The sequence below is a fragment of the Eptesicus fuscus genome, chromosome 15 (assembly GCF_027574615.1).
Source record: "Eptesicus fuscus isolate TK198812 chromosome 15, DD_ASM_mEF_20220401, whole genome shotgun sequence".
NCBI classification, from domain to species: domain Eukaryota; kingdom Metazoa; phylum Chordata; class Mammalia; order Chiroptera; family Vespertilionidae; genus Eptesicus; species Eptesicus fuscus.
Window position 1 is genome coordinate 69046383 of NC_072487.1, and position 18639 is coordinate 69065021.

The 18639-nt window shown below is 40.9% G+C and overlaps 1 long non-coding RNA gene across 7 annotated transcripts in view; it reads right to left on the reverse strand.

Annotated features, from left to right (window-relative positions):
• Positions 1–18639, reverse strand: part of LOC103295699 (uncharacterized) — a 362653-nt gene that overhangs the window by 191190 nt on the left and 152824 nt on the right. The gene's annotated exons all lie outside the window — the stretch shown is intronic.

An 18639-nucleotide genomic window follows, 5' to 3' on the forward strand; every position in this document is an offset into this window, starting at 1 on the left:
TTAAATATGTATATATATATATACATTGATTTCAGAGAGGAAGGGAGAGGGAGAGAGAGAGAGAGAAAAAAAAATCAATGATGAGAGAGAATCATTGATTGGCTGCATACTTGCCCCCTACTGGGGATGGAGCCACAACCTGGGCATATGCCCTGACTGGGAATTGAACCGGGGACCCTGCTTCCTGTGTTGATGCTCAACCACTGAACCACACCCAGCTGGGCAGCCTTTCTGTAAGCCCTCAGGTCACAGCTTTGGAGCCCTGCATTGGAGCAGCCAGTGTCCAGGGCTGCCCCTGTTCTGCCTCTGCCACTCCAGTCACTGCTGGATGATCATTCTAATGTGAGACACAGATGGTCTCTAGATTCAATATGTGGCCAAATCCAGAAAAAGGTTAGAGTCCCATGATGTAGATAAAAGTTTTCTCAGAAAGTGAAGAAATATGTAAGCCAGTATTTTTCCAATAAAAAGTTTAAATTTGAAGTTTTACATATGTGTATATGCATATATGCATATATGTGTATGCATGTGTGTACATATATGCGTGTACATGTGTGCACATGTGTGCATTATACATTTGTGTGTATTATATATACATGTAGTGTGTGTGTGTGTACTTTTCCCTAATAATTGTTTTAAAGATCATCTGCTTAATCAGAGGTCAGGAGAAGCAGCCTAATTCTTGCTCTGGGCATTACAAAATGTATATTCATTTGTAATTATTTTTTAATTATAAAAAGAACAGAAAATAATATTTCTCCCATGCCTCATCAGCTAATTTAATAACTATTAATATTTTGCTATATGTCTCTGCTTCTGGTTAAAAAAAATAATCCATATAGAGCTAAAATCTCAATCCTCCATCCATGTCCCTACACTGTCCCCAGAGAACAGCTCTTGCCTGGAAGTTTGTGTGTGTCTCCTCCGCTTACATAAATTTATACTTGTTCTCCCATTAAACTATATAAGAGAATTTTGTGTGGATTTTAACATTTCAATAAACAATATCATACTTTATATAACATTTTGTGCTTGAGTTTTTTCACATAACCTTAGATTTTTGAGATTCATGTAGACTGATACATGTAGATCGAGCTCATTCATTTAACTGCCATCTACTGGTATTTCCTTATTTAACTATACACAGTTTGCCCATTTTTCTATGGATGCACACTCAGTTTATCTCCTGAGTTAGCTGCAATAAAGTCCACCTTCCCAAACAGCTCCCACCCCTTATTGCCAGTTTTCTATGCAATGAAATACTCTTTAAAAATTATAAATACAGCAGTTCCTCCTTTATCCACAAGAAATATGTTCCAAGACCCCCAGTAAATGCCTGAAACCATGGCGTACCAAACTCTATATGTACTATGTGAGGGGTTTTTCATATGCATACTTAACTTTTCTTTTTTTTTTCTAAAAAACAACAACAAACAAACAAACAAAAAAAACCCAGCCCTTTCTGGCTTCTCTTTGGAATATCTCAATTGCCAGCCTCACTGTTCTTGTGCTTAGGGGCCACTGTGAAGTGAAGTGAAATAAGGGAGACTTGAGCACAAGCACTGTATACTGCAACAGTCGATCTGATAACCAAGACAGCTACCCGAGTGACTAACAGGAAGGGAGCGTGTAGAGTGTGGCTGCAGTGGACAAAGGGATGAGTCATGTCCCGGGTGGGATGGAGCTGGACAGTATGAGATTTCATCATACTCCTCAGAACAGCCCGCTATTTAACACTTACGAATTGCTCATTTCTGGAACTTCCCATTTAATATTTCAGACCACGGTTGACTGTGGGTAAGTGAAAGCAGGAAACCTGGAACCACAGACAAGGAGGCTGCTACAGTAGCCCAGAGCTGCTGAGTCAACCTTGGCTGGTGAGATTCGCCCCCTCTGGGTCCCAGCTCCTGAACATTGGAATCGGAGGAACTCTTTCCACCTTTCCTGAGAACATCTCTGCTCTGCGCATTCATCCCACACATGTCATGGTGCCAGTGTGGTGCCTGGTCCCATGCCAGTGCCGGTTTATGATCCAGTGTGGTGTGTGCCATGGCTCTGCCAGGCAGCTGCCAAATCAGCCCTAGTTCACGTGTGTTTGGAACACACCTTTCCAGCGCTCTGGGGCTTCCCTGGATCCAGCTCTTTCTGGAGAGCATGTGAAAACTGCCAGAGTGCAAGCAGGACCACACACCCCAGGAGAAAATTCCTGCCCCGAGATGAAATACCTGTGCTCCCTGGGGTCTGTTCCAGACCTCCTTCCCTTGACACTCCACACCATCTCCCTGGGCCACTTAACTCCCAGGGCTTCAAATGCCACTTCTCGCCAGTGACGATATAATCTAGATACCCAGCTTTGACTTTCTCTTAAAACCCAACCCTACATATTCAGTAGACTCTGGGGTCTGCCCATTAGTTCTCTCTAAGACCCTGCAATGAAAGACTGGCATTCAGCGTCCAGTGCAGTGACTTTTGAGGGTTTGTTTTTTTTATCATGATCCAGAGGGAAGAATGTTCTACTTTGCAAATAGGGATATGTGTGTGTACACGTGTGTACACACACACACACACACACACACACACACACGCACACACACACACACCTCAGACAGAAGTTTCATTACATTAATAGTTGCTTTTACTACTCGTGACTAAGAAAAAGAGTCTTGTGACCCTCTGAATTGATCTGACGATGCTTTCGTGAGTCACAACTCACAATTTACAAAACACTGTTCTAGTGTGACCTTCTCTGCTCCAGAAGTTGGAAAACTAAAGATATACTCTCCTTATTCTCTTGCAGCGTGGGCTGCAGAAGAGCGGTGGTCCTAAAGGTTGGAAACCGCTGCTCTAGAATAGCTTCGTCTGCGGTGGACCCGATTGTGCTATGCTTGTCCCTTCCACCGCAAGCCCAGCTCTGGAGGCACTTGGCTTCTCCGCAGCTGCTTTTGCAGAGGTCCCCGCGTTCAGATACTGGCTTAGCAGGTGGGGCGCATCTGGGTGGAGGGAGAGGAGCGTCCATTCTGCTGACGTGGTCTGTTGCAGATTCCCAGTGGTTCTAGAACTGGCAGCAGTAGCAGCTTCCTGATTGTCATGGTTTCCTGTTCGAAACAGCAGTGTGGTGGCTCCTGAGGGGGCAGTTTCCTGGTTGCAAGATTATTGATGAGATAGCAGCTACCCCAGCAGCGCAGTTTCTAGGACAGGGGGTAGAGGTTGCTCCTGCAAGCTCAAGCTGGACTCTGCTTCCTCAACCCTCCTGACAAATCTGTAAGCCTTGTAATACCCTATGATAAGTGCCTTCCTGCTAAACTTCCTATACTCCACAATGGGTACCTAATAGTTACAATCTCAGCATGTACAACATTGACCTCACGACACCCCGAACTTTTTACCATCCCTGCATTCTCAATCTCAAAATGAATTTCACAGGACCCTTCTTTCCGATTTCCCATCCAATTCGCATCTGTCCAATTCACCCAATTGTCTGGTCCCAGCCACAATCATCTCACTTGCATTTACTCTCATTACCTCCTAACTCACATCTTTGCCTCTTGTCTTTTTCCTCACAATTCCCAGCTCCTAACAGCAATAACAGTTGTCCTTGGCCTTGACAGTAATAATCGTTTGCCCAGCTTTTCATGTAATTTTAATTAAATTTAATTTAATTTTCACTCATTTAATTCTCAAAACAGCCCACAATGAGGTAGTCATCATTATCCCTCCTCAGCAATGACATTAACACTCAGACACACTGAGTAGCATGGCCAACATCACACAGTCAGTGGGTGGCAGAGCTGAGATTCAAGTTCTGGTGTGAGAACATCCACCTTCCAACATTCCTTGCTCTGATCACTACAAATGCAGCCTTCCTGAAATCTAAGATCTCTAAGCCAGCTCCCTCTCCATCTAGACCCTGCCTTTCTCTCTAGCTTCATGCTCCCTCTCACTTCCTGGTGCTCTATGCTCAGATCACATGGAACTTCTGCAAATTCCTCAAGCCTTTGTTCTCAGTGTTGCCACCAGATGTTGGCAGATATTCTTTGTACTAGTTTTCCTTTTTGGCCTGGTAAACTCCCATCATTGCTCTCTCAGAGAGGTCTTCTTGACTCTTCTGGCCTTTCCAAATTCGTTTCTGTCTTCATCCATACGTGTTCCATTCTTAGGTGCATAACGGGGCTGTTCAGCCCTGGTTCTTGCTTAAGTATCTCTCCAACACCCAAACTCCTCAAAGGCAGGAACCCTATCTTATTCAGCACAGAGTCCTCATAGCCCAGCAAGCTCCTGGGGCAAAACAGATCGCCGCTCAGTGACTATTTTGTAAGTGAATAATCAAAGAAAATATCTTTCAACAGGGGCTTCATTCTAGGGGAAAATAGCAAATAAGACACCCCACCCCCAAAAAATAAATAAAAACTCTTTACAACAATATGGAAATGTGAATGGAAAGCTGTCTTTTTCATTCAAAGGCTGTTTAGCACTCAGGAGAGTAAGAATGCCAATTAAAGAAAGGGGGCATTTTCAGGAGACAAAGCCCACTGCTGCCACCTGAGAATATGGAAGAAAAAAGACAAACGTTTGTTTAGTTTACTGAACCTCTCATGAGCCAGGTGCAGTATAGCTTCCACATAACTCATCTACATTCCTACCACTATGAGTTAGCTAGATGCCATTCTATTCATTTTGTAGGTGGAAATACTCACCATAGAGAGTTAAAATCGAATTTTATCTCAGGCCAGTTAAGTTAGAATCTCTGGGGTTAAAAGCCAGGCATCAGGTTTACTCTCAGACTTTAGGCTACATTTGAGAGTCAGTGGTTTAAATCCTTGCTGTCCAAATTGTGTCCTGGACCAGTAGCCCAGAATCTCACCCCCACCCAGACCTATTAAAACAGAACTTCTATTTCATAAGATCTGCAGGAGACTCGCAGACACATACATCCTGTGAAAGCGCAACCTTGATTCTGTTTCCTCAGCCCTCTGGATAATTCCTTATACCATGGGTTTTTAGGAACGCCAGTTTCAATGACTTTCCCTGAACCCATTATGCTTCCCAAGCTGACTTTGGAGATGGGTTCCCCCTCCCCTTCTGCTGCTCATGTAAAGGTAAGAGTCCAGACACCCCCGAAAGCATCCTCAAGTCACCATGACGGTATTCATTTGTAATATGCTCTTGGTCCAGTTCTCTCCCTCTGGAGTCTTAGGCAAGTTCTGGAACAAGGTTCTGGCCAATATGTTGAAAGCTTGGGGTACAGTCAGGAGTGGGCTATGTACTTTCCCTATGGCCAAGGAAAGAGAGGAGACAAGTCTGGGGGCGGCAGATGGGAAGACTGTCTGGAAACTTGAGTTTGAATCCTAGCTCAGGCAATTGCTCACATTGGGATCTTGCTGAGCCACAAACATCCTCTAAACTTACACTTCCACAGCTGCAAAATGAGAAGCATAATCCATCCCAAAGCTGTGGGGAAAACAAACACTCAATAAGCTCGAAAAGTGAGCATGTGTGTCGTGTTTTATGATACTCAGTATCCTCAGAGGAGTCTAGCTCTGGGGGAAGGTGCAGGTTTGAGAGGAATGAAGCTTCCTCAAACTCACTGAATCCGACTCCCACCTGCATCCGGGAAAAAAAGCCACTGGACCAACAAAGGTGTACACGAGGCCAACGCCTATGGGATGCTTTCATACTTTTGAGAAAACTGGCCTGGTTAAGCCAATTGATATTGAGAGATGGGGGTCCCTTCATTGTCTCCTTGGTGTTTTCGTGTCTTTTTTTTCACTTAGAGTGGAGCACCTAGGAGGAGAGAATCTGAACCCCAGCACTCAGATCAGTGTCCGGCACTAAGTCAACTCTCAGGAAATCTGTAGATTTCACTCACAGCAAGACAGGTAAGGATATCAGCACAACTAGTTAAGAACATGCTGGACTGAAGTCCCCTGTACCTCCCTCACCAGAAGACTCCGAGTGAAAACTAGTTGAGAAATGTCATAATTTCACTCCCTGTGCTGGCGGTACAGATGACACAACTGTTATGACCTCTGACTTGCCTTCCGCTCTCACGAGGAGTTTCATTTTAACAGCTGGCTTGATGCACTCAGCATCAGGCGCAGGAGGAGTCAAAGGAAGAAAGGCCACAACCTGTCATGGGATTGACACATTGAGATGAGGACAGTGTGAGAAAATGCATAAGGAGGCTGAATTCCTTCTGTCAGAGCGACATGCATACACTCAGACAGCCCTCCATTGCACCTGACCTTCACATGTTCTTCCATCAACCATGGTGTGTTCATTTAAATAGCTTTATATAAGTCTATGTAACTGCTAACATTTACTGAATGCCGGTTTTAGGGATCATAATAAAGCCTTCAAATAGTGCTCTGTTCTCACAGTCCCTTATGAGAAAGATTGCCATTCCCATGTTACAGATGAGGAAACACAGCCTTATCTTAAGAGATGCATACACATGTCCAAATTTAAGAAGCTTGGAGCCAGGATATCAATGCTTGAAGTCTGACTCCACAGCCACCTCCCTAAGGACCCTGCACTGCTCTGCTGTGAAGCCACCTGACTTCGCACATGGCTGTTTTCTTTGTCTACAAGGACCTTGCCCTCACGTCTAAGCTTGGTTAACTGACCTCATTCATAAAATCTCAACTCAGAGATTTTATTGTTTTTCAAGAACCATTGCCAGGCTAAGTTAGGCATCCAACCCAGGCCTGATGTCCTCACCTCTAAACACTCATCACCCTGCACTAGGATTGTACGGTTATGTGTTTATCTCCCTTGCTAGACTGTGCACTTCATGGTAAGAACAATGTTTACAAATAGTACACTTCTCCACCACTGTCTAAAACATAAAGTGATTCTTGCTTCCAAATGATTTGGGCATGGTCCACCATCATTCACAACGCCTTTGGACTCTGGAAGGAACACTGCTACCCAAGGCCACAACTCTACACCCCTGAGCCTTCATGCTGGCCACTCCAGAATTGCTGGCTGATTCCCCTCTTGGTCACTGTCACAACTTAGTGGAAAAATCACAACTTAATGGTCCTAATCACTCTAGGCCAAACTCCACATAGCCAGGAAGCCTCTCAGTCCCCACAACCAGAATGACTGAGGCCTTTCCGTGACTTAAAATCGTGGTCCAATTCTCCGTGGCCTGAGAGAGAAAGAAGCGTGACCACCCCCAACCCAAAGTGCCAACTCATTTCCTGCCCAGAATTTACCACTTCCCAAAATGAGTGACAGTGTGAACATGAATTCCTTTCAGGGGAAAACCCCACCTCCACATACCGGGCTGTCATCTAACCCTATGACCCCAACTTGACAATTGCCCAACAGTCCAATATTGGTACCCTTCCCAATGTTGATGTGACTCACCCTTATTTATTATCACTTTGTTGTTTTAGGACAGTTCTTAACACACATTGCTCACTGGACATGCATTTGTTAAATAAATGGTAGATAAAATAAATACCATTTTGGATGTTTACATAGTACTTTTTAAAATTTTATTTTTCAAAAACAGTTTATATTCAATATTATTTTGCACTAGAGGCCCGGTGCATGAAATTCATGCACGGGGTGGGGGGAGTGTCCCTCAGCCCATCCTGCACCCTCTCCAATCTGGGACCCCTCGAGGGATGTCTAACTGCCCGTTTAGGCCCAATCAGGCCTAAACAGGCAGTCGGACATCCCTTTCACAATCCAGGACTGCTGGCTTCCAACTGCTCACCTGCCTGCCTTCCTGACTGCCCCTAACTGCTTCTGCCTGCCAGCCTGATCACCCCCTAACCACTCCCCTGCCAGTGTGATTGATGCCTAACTGCTCCCCTGCCAGCCTGTTTGCCCCTAAGTGCCCACCCCTGCAGGCCTGGTCACCCCTAACTGCCCTCCCCTGCAGGCCTGGCCCCTCCAACTGCTCTACCCTGCAGGCCTGGGTCCCCCCCCCCCCCCTGCCAACTGCCCTTCCCTGCAGGCCCAGTTCCCCCCAACTTCCCTCCCCTGCTGGCCTGGTCCTCCCCATCTTCCCTCCCCTGCTGGCCATCTTGTGGTGGCCATCTTGTATCCACATGGGGGCAGCCATCTTTGACTACATGGGGGCAGCCATCTTGTGTGTTGGAGTGATGGTCAATTTGCATATTACTCTTTTATTAGATTAGTTTCAGATGTATAGCATAGTGGTTAGATAATAATATACTTTCCAAAGTACGCCCCCCATATTTCCAGTACCCACATGCCACCCACCACATACAGTTATTACAACATTATTGACTATATTCCCTATGTGTATTCTTTTGTAACTACCAATTTGTGCTTCTTAATCCCTCCACCTTTTTCACTCAGTCCCTAACCCCCCATCCCCTCTGTCAACCATCAGTCTGTTCTCTGTGTGCATAACACTTTAGAGCTTATAAAACTATTCTTTCAAGTGAAAGATGAGGGGAGTAAGCTGCTCAGAGCTTGGAGCCCCTGGTATTCTGATCTCTTATCCAGACTAAACAATACTCTGGAATCAGCAAACCATAGCTTCTGGGGCTTCTACATGTTTTAGTAAATAAACTTTTATTAGACCCCAGCTCAATCCACTCATTTATGTACAGTCTGTGGCTGCTTTTGTGCTACAATGACTACATGTTGAATAGCTGTCTCAGAATGTGAGAGACTCTATGACCTACAAAGCCTAAAACAGTTGCTATGTGTCCCTTTATAGAAAACGTTTGCCAATCCTGCTATATGTGTTAAGATATGTATGCTTACAGACCACACACACATGCTAAGTTCACCTACAAAGGGAATGATTTGGCCACTGCCTCTATCTGAACTTCTCAACCTTGCCATCTGTAAGAAGGGAATGTCAAGTGTGTTAGAACTGAGCATAGGATATGCCCACTGACATTTAGATGGTTGCCAGATGGAAGAAGATTAGGGAGATGGGTGAGAAAAGGGAAGGGGTGAAAATGTACAAATTGGCAGTTATAAAAACAGTCACAGGGACATAAAGTCCAGCATAGGTTAATAGTTAATAAAGTTGTCATACCTATGTACAGTGTCAGATGGGTAGTCTTAACAGGGTGATCACTTCCTGAGCTACATGTAAATGTCTAATCACTATGCTGTACAGCTGAAACTAAGATAGTATTGCAGGTCACCTGTAATTAAAAACCAAAAACAAGTCTCAAAAAGGACATGTCTGTGAGTGCTGAGTAAGAGGTTCTATGAGGGAATGCATGGGCTTAGACCATGGTGTTGTCTATCTCCCAACAAAAGAAGAAAGGGCCTTAGAGGCAAGTCCACCAAAAGCATTGAGAAGAAATAGCTTACAGTAAGAGGTGACAGAAAAACCATGAAAAAAAAGAAAAATTTTAAGTCACAATGTAGCTCAGGGGTGAAAGCCCGACACATACTTAAAATGACACAGTTCAGTTATAGTATTCAGTCATAATATGGCTGACACTGAAGCACATTTCTTATATATTATTATTATTATTATTATTTAATCTTGATGACTTGAGTTAGAGAAAAAGCTGCTAGGAGCTTTCTAACTTTAGAAGTGTGAATTACCCTTTGAGAACAAAGAGTTTTTTGTTTTTAAAAAATACATCAATGGACCTTTTTGTTATACAAAAACAAAGAGAAGATTGGGTTCTAAATAAAAGTTTTGAGATATGAGGATTTGAGCTTCTTTATAATGATGAAAAGGTTTTAAGTGGAAATATGGGTCCAGAATGTCCTACTCCAGGAAAATTACTTGTTTGCTCATAGATATGTATGTTTTGTTTATATTTTTTTAAATTAGTTACCCGAAGGAGTTTGAAAAAAGAGACTAGATGGTGCCTGAAGGGATATGAAAATGTATCTTTCATTTACACTAGTAAAGGGGACTTACATGAATTCTATATGAATTATGGAATCCCACATATGGCTATTTTTCAGAATAAAATATCCAGACTTCCAGAAATATACTATCAGAAACGGGGTTCCATTCAAACATGGGGTCAAGCCCAATACAGTGGGTGGTGGAATATTGTAGGTGTCCAATAAAGACAGGTTATCATTATTATTCCTCTTTGAATCACATGGTAGGTCCTTATGAAATATTTACTGATTTGAACAGAAGCTGAAATTGTAACTGCATAGAAACTTCATTCCTTTAATATGACCTTTTCTCTTTTCTTTCCGTTTGATTCAAACTGGCCTCACCCAGCACCATGAATCACTTTCCTCCCTCCTTTTCTTGGTCCTCTCCCTTAATCATTAAGTCCTCAGGACGATGAGGTTCGGGTCTACTGACCACAGAGACAGAGTTTCAGTCAAACTAGAGAGAAGTGACCCCACTGCCCACACATCTTTACAAAACCAGACAGAACACCACCAAGGCTGACATCAGGACCAGATGCAATGATCAACTACCCCCGTCCCCCAGCGCCAACCAATCAGTAGAGATTACAACCCTAACCACAACCCTAACTCCCTTAGTCTTCTGTATAGCCCAACCCTAGAAGCCACCAGGGAGCCAGGTCTTGGAGCAAATCTCACCTGTGACTCTGAGTTTGGCACTGGTTCCTTAAATAAACCTTTATTTTCTTTGCTGCAAACTCCTGTTGGCATTTAATTGGGCTCTGAGATGCATAGGAGAACAAACCTCTATAGTTCAGTAACAAAATCACCTTTAAAAAAAACTTCCTATATTGTGTTTTCCCTTTTAGTTCAATCTCTTTTCCAACTGAAAATGTGCTAATCAAATACTCACTAAATGAGGTGTATATATTTATATTTGTAAAATAATTAACCCAAGGCTCCTTTTATATAAATGATTAGCAACAACAATATTGTATTTGAGAAAACATGTGGTACAAGGAAAAATTGTGAAACACTGAAATTTAGTGAGAGTATTGACTTCAATTGTTATTTTAAGCTTTTGTTGTCTCTGAGATTTTTTTACCATTCTGAAAGGAAAGCAATACAAAAAATTCTTGTTCATCAAAATGCAAATTGTGCTCCATGAAATGCAACTGATTAGTATTTTGTGGATATTGACCAGTTTTCCATCTATTTGTAACTGCCTCCCCCACTCAGGAGCCTCTATTCACATCTCCAGAGAAACTTCTCTGAAAAACATTAGTCTGTCCATCCCCTTTTCTGCAATTATTAACAATACCATTTATCTATCTATCTAGATATGCATACATACATGTACATAAATATGTATATCTCATACTACACTCACATACACACACTAGTGGTTGCCGTACAGATTTATAGTATTCTGGTGGCCAAGGTATTTTTAAGTCATATTTTTATTGAAAAAAATATTATTATGGTATTTTAATCTGAATAATGAAATATAGAAGCTAAATGCTACATTAAAAAGGCATTATTGTCCTCATTTTTCATTGACATAGAGAAGCTGAGAATCAGAGATGAAAATCCTCAAGCTAATAAATAAATAGAAAAACCAAGACTCCAACCCAAATTTTTCACCAACCAAATTAATTTTCATTTGATTTCCACATCTCTTTCTCTGAATAATTGAAGAATTTAAATCTCCACATAATAAAAACACATCCGTTATCCCTAAAATAGCATCACTTCAAAAAGCATCAGACTTATGGTATTTTAGAAATACAGGTAAAAAAAATACTGGGATATCAAAATCATCATTTTGCTATTTTCTTGCAGATAGTGAATTGAACTAGCACAAAGGATATGAAAGAAGAGTGTTAAGACTCATATGTGCTTTTACAGAACTTGAAAACTAATTTGGAAAGTAAGTTATATATACCCCAAAACATCCCAGTAAAAGTATAAAATGAGCCCTTGCTGGTTTGGCTCAGTGGATAGATTATCGACCTACAGACTGATTCCAGGGTTTGATTCCAGTCAATGGCACATGCCTGGGTTGCAGGCTCAATTCCCAGAGGCAGCCGATCAATGATTCTCTCATCATTGATGTTTCTATCTCTCTCTCCCTCTCCTTTCCTCTCTGAATTCAATGAAAATATATTTTTTAAAGTATAAAATGATATATTAAAAAGCCCAACAAGTGCAATAATATCAATTAATAATAACAGCTAACATATAATAAAAGCATATTAAGTGCCACACATTAGTCTAAGTGCTTTTACATCCAAATCCTCTTTCCATCTGCATAGGTATACTATCTATAGGTATACTACATAGGTATAATTGATATCTCCAATTATAAAAAATATGGACATGAGGCCATGAGAGGTTAATTTCTGTCAGTGTCTATCATGAAAATGTCTAATTAATGGTAGAAGTATTGTGACAACTGTGGGATTTGACTTTGGAGAACCTCACTCTTGACCCCGCAGGGAAGAAGGGGATCCATAAGAGATATTAGTTGTGCAGACACCATGATGCTGAGGAGAAGCCCAGGCCTCCGAGGAGGAAAGGGTATGAAGCACGGCAAAGGCATGACAGGAAGGTACAGGGGAATAAAAGGTAATTGGATGAAGATCAAGAGTGTGATAAGCAGAATAAGGAAGGATGCTTAAATGGCTTATGAAAAATCATACCTTAAAAATATCTTGCCTTAACAGACTTTTAAAAAATTCTTTGTGAAAAAGATTAGTTTTATTTAAATATACTTAAAACAATGCATCAAAAAAGTGATAATATCCTGAACACAACTGTTAAAATTTGGGGGAGGGGGAGAAGACAATAAATAGTCTTTCCTTTCTGCATCCAAGCTCTGAAACAAGCCAAAAATTAAAACAAAGATTGAGAAAGATGGGAAATTAAAATATCAATTTGTGATTGTTCAAGGTCAAGTTGGAGGATATTGCTTATTTGAGAGACAAATTGGCCAGCCTTGCGAGTCAAATCCCAGATCTAGACAACTTGCCTGTTATAGCATTACTGAGTCCTGAACAAGAACAGAGGTCCCCCAAGAAAAAGATAAAGAGAGCTGTTGAGAGGTAGATATCCATTGCATTCTTCCCAGATAAGTCACTCCACCATCCCTATGGCAGAATAAACAAAAGATCACACACATAGAGACATGAAGTTATGCTAACTGAGCTTCCTTCATGTGAAAACATCTGGAAAAGAGAAGTACTCCTCATTAACACCCATTATTCTTTTAAATATTCACACTAAAAAACGAAAGAAATATATTTTTCAGAAGCCTGCAATTACAAATCATACTCAGCGGTGAAATATTGAGTGTTTGCCCCTTGATTGGTCACAAGACAAGGATGTCCATTGTCACCACTTTTACGCAATACTGAAGTGCTGGTCCTAGCCAGTGCTATAAGAAAAAAGATATACATTGTACAGCAATCAGAAAAGAAGTGAAAGTGCCCTTATTAATAAATGATATTGATATTGTATTTTAAAAATTATAAAGGGTCTACAAATTTACAAGGTTGTAGATACAAAGTCAATATATACAAATCAATTATATTTCTGTATATTATCAATATACAATTAGAAGACAAAAATTAAGAAAAGTATAACATCTACAGAAGTACCCCAAAATATTGAATACCTAGGAAAAACTCTAAAGGAAGATGTAAAAGAACTTTAAACTAAAAATTATAAAATATTGCTAAGATAAATTAAAGTCCTAAACAAAGAGATATTTCAGGTGTATGAATTGTAAGGCTCAATATAGTATGACATAAATTCTCCCCAAGTTGATTTATAGAATGAAAACTATGCTAATTAAAATCCTTGTAGATATTTTTGTGTGGAAATTGGAAAACTGATTATAAAATTTATTTGAGTATGCAAAGAACCTATAATGGACAAGATAGCCTCAAAGAAAATGAGCAACTTGCAAAACTTACCCTGTCAAATTTAAATTTATCATAAAGTTAAGGTAATCAAAGCAGTGTGGTCTAACAATAGGCCCACATACACATGATTATTTGAATAGCAACACAAAAAACTCACTGGAGAAACAATGTTCTTTTTAATAAATAATGCTGGAACAATTATATGAAAAACTAGAGGCCCGGTGCATGAATTCGTGCACAGGTGGGGTCCTTGGCCTGGCAGGCAATCGGGGCCCTCTTGCCCAGTCCCGATCAGGGCTGATCAGGGCCAGCTGGCCAGGGGGAAGCACCATGGGAGGTTGGCCAGCCACAGGAGGTTGGCTGTGGGAGTGCACTGACCACTGGGGGCAACTTCCTGCATTGAGCATATGTCCCCTGGTGGTCAGTGCACATCATAGTGACCAGTTGTTCTATCAACCAGTCATAACAGTCACTTAGGCTTTTATATATATATATAGATGAACTTTTACCCCTACTTTGTACCATACATAAAAATTTGAGATGGAACACTGACCTAAATGTAAATAATAAAACAATATAACTATTTCAATAAAATATAGAATATTTTCATGATCTTGAGGTAGACAAATATGTCATAAAATGATAAATTAGTATTCACTTAAATTAAGAACTTCTGTTCATCAAAAGACACCATTATGAAAGTGAATAGAAAAGCCACATATATTTAGAAAGATGTTTACTACAAATATATGATAAAGGATTCACATTCACAGTATGAATAAAACACCTATATAGGTAACACATTCAACATAGATATTAAATAAATAAATAAATATTATTACTGACTCGCTTAAAAAAGCTATAAATCAATCAATCATTAAGTGGGCAAAATAATTTTTAAACGGGCAAAAGTATTGAACAAGACTTCAAAAAATAGAATACCTAGATGGTCAATAAGGATTTGAGAAGATGTTTGGCATTATTGCTAGTCAGGGAAATGGAAATCAAAACCACAATGAAATACCACCTACACCAGAGTTGCTAAAATTAAAATGACTGACAATATCAAGTGTCAGTGAGGATGTGAAGCAACTAGAAACCTGATAAATTGCTGGGGGAAGTGAAAATGGTACAATCACTTTGGAAAACTGTTTGGCAATACCTACTAAAGTTAAAGATGTGCTTGTCTTATGACTCAACTGTACTACTCTTAGGCATATTCCTAGTCACATATCCACAAAAAGACAAGCAGAAGAATGTAACAGCTTTATTCATAATAGCCCTAAAGTAAAAATAACTCAAATGTCCCTCAACAGAAGAATGGGTAAATAAATAGTGGTACATTCATAAAATGAAATCCTGGGCAGCAACAAAGGGGAAAAAGCCACACACAATAATATAAATGAATCTTAAAGACATTTTGTTAAGCAAAAAAAAGGCAGACATAAAAGAATATGTTCCACTTGACTGCTTTTGCTGAATGGAATACACTCATGTGTGATTGCATTTATACAATGTTCAGAATGGGTGAAATTAATCTGCATTGATACATGTCAAAGTAGAGGAGACTTGGGTGGTGAACACACAATTAATGTTCGGATGATGTATTGTACATTGTATTGATGATGATGAATTGTACACCTATATTATTTTATTAATCAATGTTGCAGTTTTTTGCTATTTTAGTACTGCAATCAACATCTCTGACATCTTTATGCACCTAAAATATAATTTAAAATTTTTTTGTAAATTAGATTCCTGGAAGTGAAATTTGACGTCAATAGATATGGGCATTTAAGATTTTAACAGATATCCTAACCTCACCTCCACGAATTTTGAACCAATTCAAAATAGTAGTGTTTAGTGGTGCCACACTTCCACTAGCCAGGGATACTACCAATCTTCATTATTTTTGTTAATATGAGGGGGATTAGAAGACATTTTATTTGACATTTTTTAAATAACCTAATTACATAAATATGCTGGAAACTGCCAACACTAAAGTAAATGAGACCCTAGAAATGGTATAGAGAAGACTTTTGTTTTGAAAAGGGGTTGAGATTGGTTAAGGTTTTATATGTAGTTCCCTCTTATCCACGGGGGATACATTCCATGACCCCCAGTGGAGGCCTGACACTGAGGATGGTATCAAACCCTGGTCAACTTCAACTCTGCCGGAAATGTGGCCACAGCTTCTTCAGTGGTAGGTGCAGCCTCCCCAGTAACATTTATATCTTTCAGTCCAAGCCTATTCCTGGAGTCTATGGAGCCATCCCTTGCTGGCAGTAAACAGCATGGTGTCACTCTTTCTGGGGGTCCCTTATGAAGTCTCCATACAGGCTCAATGCTGTCTGGCACAACACAATGCTGTCAATCACAGCATGTTTTCTGTTCATTTGTTTTCACCCACAAATTTAATGCCTTTTCCATATTAATTAAGCACTTAATACCCACCGTGGCCACAACTTTTGCAGTTTGAGGTGTGACAGCAAAACTAGCACAAATTTGTTAGAAGATTCATTCTTACTGTAGATCTTAGCAATCTCAGCATTTGATTTTTTTTTCTTTCCTTATTAAGTCGAGAACTTTCACCTTTTCACTTCAAGGAAGCACGTTAAGGCTACTCTTTGGCATATCCGAATTGCCAGCATCACTACTCTTGTGCTGTGGTCCATTGTGAAGTAAAATAAAGGGGACTTGAACACAAGTATTGTGGTACTGCGTCAGTCACTCCGATAACCAGATGGCTACTAAGTGACTAACGGGCAGGGAGCATCTAAAATGTGGAGATGCTGAACAAAGGGGTGATTCACATCCCCAAGGAGATGGAGCAGGATGCCTGAGATTTGATCATGTTACTCAGAACCACCCACAATTTAAAACTTTTGAATTGCTAACTGATGAATAAAGTAGATCCAGAGACACAGAAGTATGAACAGACTGATGAATTTCAGAAGGAAGGTGGGGAGTAGGGGGATGAGAGGGGAGTGATTAACCAGGGAACTTATATGTATATATGCATAACTCATGGACAATAGAATGGTGAAGGCCTGGGAGGGGCGGGTATGGGTTGGAGGGGGTCAATGGGGAAAAAAACAAACACACACAAACACACACACACACACAACACACACACACACACACACACACACACAACCAAACAAAGGGGACAACTGTATTGCTTGAAACAATAAAGATAAATTTAAAACTTTTGAACTGCTTACTTCTGGAAGTTTCCATTTAATATTTTTGGACCATGATTTACTCCAGGTAACTAAAACTGTGGCAAATAAGCCACAGATAACCAGAGTCATGTACAGGAATCCGTTCTCTGAGAGTGCCTGCCCTGCCTTCAGCCTTTGCTGAGAGAAATAGGTCCAGATAGCTTCTTAAGCATAGGAAGCCCACTCCATACCCAAATCATCACCATGTGACTTTATGAGATCTGATCAATGGTAGGTCATACCCAACAAAGCATACAGAGTGGTCAGTTACCTATGAATTAGTCTGGCTCTGCAGGGATAACACAGAGCAGGGGGGCAGGGAGGGGAGCACATCTCCATGCTGCTTTGTATATCTTCTAATCTAACCCAATTCCTCCCCACAAACTCTTCCACTGTAACCCTCTGGAAATCCTAGTCTGGGGTCAGCAAACATCCATAAACCATCAACTCTTCTTGGTAAGTTCTTTTTACCTTTTTGCATTAGTTGGTTCCAGCTGTTCTCTGAGATGCCATTTTTCCTGTGGCTTTCTCAATGGAGAGGGTGCTTTGTTATTTCATATCTCACACCATCACAGTCTTGAGATGGGGTGCGTGTCCTTGTTCCCATTTCTTCTTCCACACCCTTCCTCCCCTTTACGCTTATAAAACACTCGGGCTCTTCTCCTTGTTGTGTTTATCTACTGACCACCTGACCACTCCCTTATCCTTAAAGACCTGAGCTCCCCACTCAGTTTTCCTCTTTATCCTAACTCCTGTTACTACCTTCACAGGTCTCAACATCCACACAGTGGACCATCCAGCACCATGATATCTCAGCTCCTTCACTTTTTCTCCACTCTACCTCAGCTACCCACTCCCATGGTCACATCCTGAGTCTCTCCACCAAGAGAAACTATATCATCGATGAAACATTATCTTAAACACCCCACACCCTGACCACTACCTCCCATTATTTCAAATGACACTCCACCACCATTACTCTTTGACCTTATTCTTCAATCCCTACCATTTTCTCACCATCCCTTAGTCTCACTTGACTTCGCCTCCCTTCTTGCCCATCCTAGATTTTGTGAGCACACATTCTAATTACTGTCTAGCAAATCCCCTCACATTCCTTGTCCACAGCCTCCTTTATCATTCTTGCCTGCCCATGCAGGCCATCTCCCCTCTCTGAGGCTGCCCCAAGCAACTGTTGTATTGCTGGAGAAAACAATACACAACTGAGCTGATGGTGTTCACATGAATGGAACAGTTCCAAGTATCAGAAAAACACATTAAGTGAAAAAGAGCAATAAGGGGGAAACTTGGAAATATCATGTGTAGATAATTCCTGACAAATTTGGTGATGAATACGGATAAATGAATGCTGTGGGCAAGGCAGGAGTCAAGACTAGCCTTTCTGGTAGGTAAGAGCAGACACTAACTAAGACATGCTTGCTTACTGATGGGAATTATTTAGTGGAGAGAGGGGGAGACTAATCGTATTCCAGGAAATGGCATAATGAAGGAAGCGAGGTCCTTCTGAAGGCTGACTCCATAGGATGGGATGTATTTTTCTGGAAATTTTATAAATACAGGGAAAGAGTTGGATATTTATCTGTATATGTATTTTTATATGAATTGAAAGGATACACATGAAATCCAGAGGTTGCTCCTAT